Source organism: Echinops telfairi, unplaced genomic scaffold (genome assembly GCF_000313985.2).
Source record: "Echinops telfairi isolate 266 unplaced genomic scaffold, ASM31398v2 ScPeMD7_70;HRSCAF=299, whole genome shotgun sequence".
NCBI classification, from domain to species: Eukaryota; Metazoa; Chordata; class Mammalia; order Afrosoricida; family Tenrecidae; genus Echinops; species Echinops telfairi.
Window position 1 is genome coordinate 1,827,025 of NW_022103968.1, and position 4,545 is coordinate 1,831,569.

Here is a 4,545-nt window from a genome sequence, read left to right on the forward strand (position 1 = left end):
GAATCCTTTTGCCCTGTGGTGCCTCCTCTCTCCTGGGCGAGCAATGAGTGCATATTCGATCAACTTGCTCCGTCCCCCACTTCTCTGGCCTCTTTCTGTTTCACTCTTCTCGACTCGTTCTGGAGAGGGTTTTGTGTTTGTTTTTCCCCCTGACACAGCTTCTAGCTGACAATTTAGGTCTTAAGCTGTGGATAATCAGCTGCTTAGCCAGTGCACTACATTTTTTATTTCAACTATTACAGTCTTCGTTTCCAGAATCTCCTAGTGATATTTTTTTAAAACCTAGTATGTCACCCCATTAAAGTTTGCATCTCTCTGATACATCTTTTTTTTTCATTTTTGTCTTCTTGAACAAGTGAGCAGGGTAATTTTGAAGCTGGTTTGTAATAAAGCCAGTTATTTTAGAGGATTCCTTACGACTTTCTATGTAGACAGTCATACCGGGTCATTTGCAAGCAAAGAAAATCGTGTTTCCACCTTTCCGGTCTTTATTGCTTTTGATCAAGTTCTCTTGCCTTGATGCCCAGGTGGGACTACCAGGCCACCATGGAGCAGAAGTGCTGGGGGCAGACACCCTCCCTCGATGCTGGTCTGCAGGGAGATACATGTCATTCTCCCCCTAAAGTAGGATGCTGCCTACAGTCTTTCTGTCCATGTCTTTGCTGAGATTGGGAAGTTTTGCTCTCCTCGTATCTTCTGGGAGTGTTTATCATGAGAGGGGTGAACTATGTTAGATGCTTTTCCTGCGTTCATTGAATTGACTGTGGGATTTTCTCCCCTTTTCTTCAAATATGACGAATAGCGCTCATTTACAAAAGCTAACCATTTGATTCCTGGAAGGTATGTACGCTGCATGCTGACCTGTGCATATATGATGGTCATGTGTGTATGGTGTTCAGCTTGATTGGCTGTTTGTTGTTAAGAACAACAAGGGTATTTCTTTCGATGTTTGATCAGGGTTTTGACTCGTGAGTTCTACGAGGTGATAAAAAGTCTGAGGACAGTCTCCTCACCCTCCACCTCGTGAAGGAAGTGTGGGATTGACTATTGTGTCTTACTTCCATGCCTAATAGGACTGACTGTCCTCACACCCAAATGGTGGCTGAGCAGCACTAACAGGCAGTGCTGAACCAGAAAATGGGGTGAGTGGTACAGATATGGGGCTGATTCAAGCATGGGCACCACCCTCCCTTCACCCAGGACACCTGTGGAGAAGAGTGATTGGGAGAACAAGGAGCCAAGAAACAGAAGGATCAGCAATGGTGGACGAGGTGTTTACCTGGAACAAGGAACTACTTAAAAGCTTGTGGAAAGGAAGTATGTTTGGGCCGGTTCTTCACAACTCCTGAATGCAGAAATTTCAAGGGCAAGAGGCAGCATTTAGGGACAACGCAATCTGAACTATTCTGCGGAGAAGCTTAGCGGGAAGTGCGACCGCTGACCTTGGTTTGCAAGCACGTGCTCGTATCAGCAGCGGTGAGGTGGAGAAGCCAAGCTAGTCCTGGCCAACATGGAGTTTACTGTGTATCCTTGTATAATGGGGGGAAGGGGATTCCACCAGGTGGTCTCTCAAAGTCTCAAGCCCCTCCATGAGCTGGAGGGAGCAGTGGGTCAGGCAGAGTTCTGTGTGGCCACCCAGCTCTTTGTGGGCCCTCACCAGTGGACGCTATTGGGCTGGGTTCCCTAGAGGTGCAAAGCCAATGAAGCATATGTGAGTTTGCATAATACGATAGAGAGAGAGAGAGGAGTTCAAGGAAATGGATCATGCAGCTGTGGAGTTTGGCAAGTCCCAGATCCGCCAGTCAGGCTAAAGGCTGAAGGCTGAAGGCTTCCCCTGACTCACCTAGTGACAGGGGCTGACCAACCTCAAGTCGGCAGATCGCACAGTGGGCTGCTGGCTCGTGTACCAAGAACCAGAGGCCAGAGGATGGCACAACAGTTAACTCATTGCACCCTCGGGCTCCTGACTCCCCACACTGTTGTGTGCTGTAGTTCTTGGCCGACGAGTGGGCTCTGGGGAACAACTGAACAAGCCACTGCTGGCCCTGCGGCGTCCTCACACCTGCTCCTAGGTCTGAGGCCATCACTGCGGCCACAGGGCAATCCATCTCACCAAAGAGGGCCGCCCTCTTTTCCAGGGACCCTCCTGGTAGCTTTAAAACACACTTCCACTCGCTGGCCACCTGAGGTCAGAGACTGGGGCATATTCTGTCCAGAACGACATGTTTTTCTTCTAGAGAAGAAAGAGGCACATAGCCAGGGCTCAGTGACCATGTGCAGAAGGACGGGAGGTGGCAGAAGAAGAGATCCTGGAGAAATTAAAAACGGGATTTCCAAGGTGTTTGGGAAAACAGTAGGGCGCATCAACAGAATAAGCATGATGAGAGCAGTGCAAAAATGTGCGCCAGCGGACGCGCTGAACTCAGATGGCGCCACCGCACGCGCCCGATGCACTAGTCAACAATAAGCCCGTGTGCTCGACACACTAGTCAACAATAAGCCCGTGTGCTCGACACACTAGTCAACAATAAGCCGTGTGCTTGACACACTAGTCAACAATAAGCCGTGTGCTCGACACACTAGTCAACAATAAGCCGTGTGCCCGACACACTAGTCAACAATAAGCCGTGTGCCCGACACACTAGTCAACAATAAGCCCGTGTGCTCGCCTGGGAGCACGGCTGTGCACTCTGGTTTGGCTTTTTTTTAAAGAGTGATGTTTCGCAGTATACATCGGGCATTTCCAAGTTTGATTTAAAAACAGGTCATAGAGAAATGTTTCATACTTTTATAAGATTTTACTGCTTTGAAATGTACAGAAGAGATCTAGAAAGATTGCAACCCAAGAGATATCCATGCTTGTCTCTGCTTAGAGGGGACTCTTGCTTTGTCTCTACTTTAAATTTACCTAACAAAAGTATATTCATGTATGCCTTGTGGTTAAAAATTCATTTAAAAAGTGAAATGTTTAAAGTTCCCCAAGAGCTAACCTGATAAAACATGCTAAGTCCAGACATTTTTATGAAGAGCTTTGTTTGTTTGTTTGTTTGTTTGTTTGTTTCAAACTAAAAAAAGATATCCTTCTCAGGCTGTTTAACTTATTTCAATACATAGAGAATTTGGAAAACTTCTCAGTTTGTTGCACCTAACCCTGACACCAACACATTCTTAGGAGCCCCAAAATAAAACTACATAATAATCTCAACTGTGAACAAACATTTTTAAATTCCAAATGAGGATTAGCAAATATCATCTATCTGTGTACTTATACTAGTATGACAAATCGGCAGTGTTTTACTTGAGAAGCGCTGAGGAACTCAGTCGATACAGTTTATTATCAGAGAGCCAGGAGGCACCAAACCAACAACAACGAAAATCCCTCCGTGCCATCGAGACAGTTCTGACTTCAGGGGCCCTGGGGGCCCAGTGACTGTGGGTTGGGCTGCTAACTGAAAGGTAAGTAGTTAAAAAACACCAGTTCTTAGCACCAGCCATGAAAAAAATGAGGCTTTCTAATCCCATAAACAGTTATAGTCTTGGGGACTCCCAGAGGCAGTTACACCCTGTCCTGCAAGGTGAACATGATCAGGCAGAGCCAAAGCTTGGATAACCATAATGCCGGCCAAAGAACCATTTGGTCATTCCTAATTCTATAAATCACTTGTAAAAGAAGCATATAAAATAGCTCATTACTGCTAGGCCTCCCTTCCTAAAAAGCAGAGCTGCTCATCTCCACCTGCGTGAGGCTGATCTCTCTAGGGATGAAAAACCAGTGATGTTCATGTGTGTGTGTGTGTAGAGAAATAAGTGGCTCCCACCATGGTGGAAATAGGCAAGTCCAGTCTGGTTCAAGTCCATGGGTCAGATGTCAGCTGGTGGCTTCTCCTGACTCCTGTAGCTGCAGGGGCTGATGGAGCAGGAAAATCTCAGGCTGGTGGACACAGAGCTGAATGGATCCAAGATCAGCAGACCGAATCCTGCCATTGGTAGGTGATGTCACAGGAGATCAATGAACCAGATGCAGGATCCAAATCCAGGAGCAGGACTGAGCTAGTGTCCACATGCTGTCATTTTACACTCCCCCAAATGAAAGCTCCCTCAATGACATCAAGGCTGTGGCCCCATGAAGGAGGCCCGTTCTCCCCACAGCTGCTTGAAAATCCTATCATCGAGTTGACCACACGATGTCAGATCAAATTGTGGAGAGTCCTGGCCCAGGCAAGTTAGCACAAACCCTACCTGTCATGCCACCACTATTTCTGAAGCCAGTCCAGATACAACTATCTGTATACTGTAAAGGAGTGCTCATCATAATTGCTCATAAATGGTGTGGCCTTTTACCTTAGAGCAGACATCCTCAAACACATGTGGCCCACCGAGGACATTTATCGGGCCCGCCGGGTGTTTTTGCCTCATTTTGTTTTTTACTTCAAAATAAGATATGTGCAGTGTGCATAAGAATTTGTTCATAATATTTTTTTAAAACTATAGTCCGGCCCTCCAACGGGTCTGAGGGACAGTGAACTGGCCCCCTGTTTAAAAAGT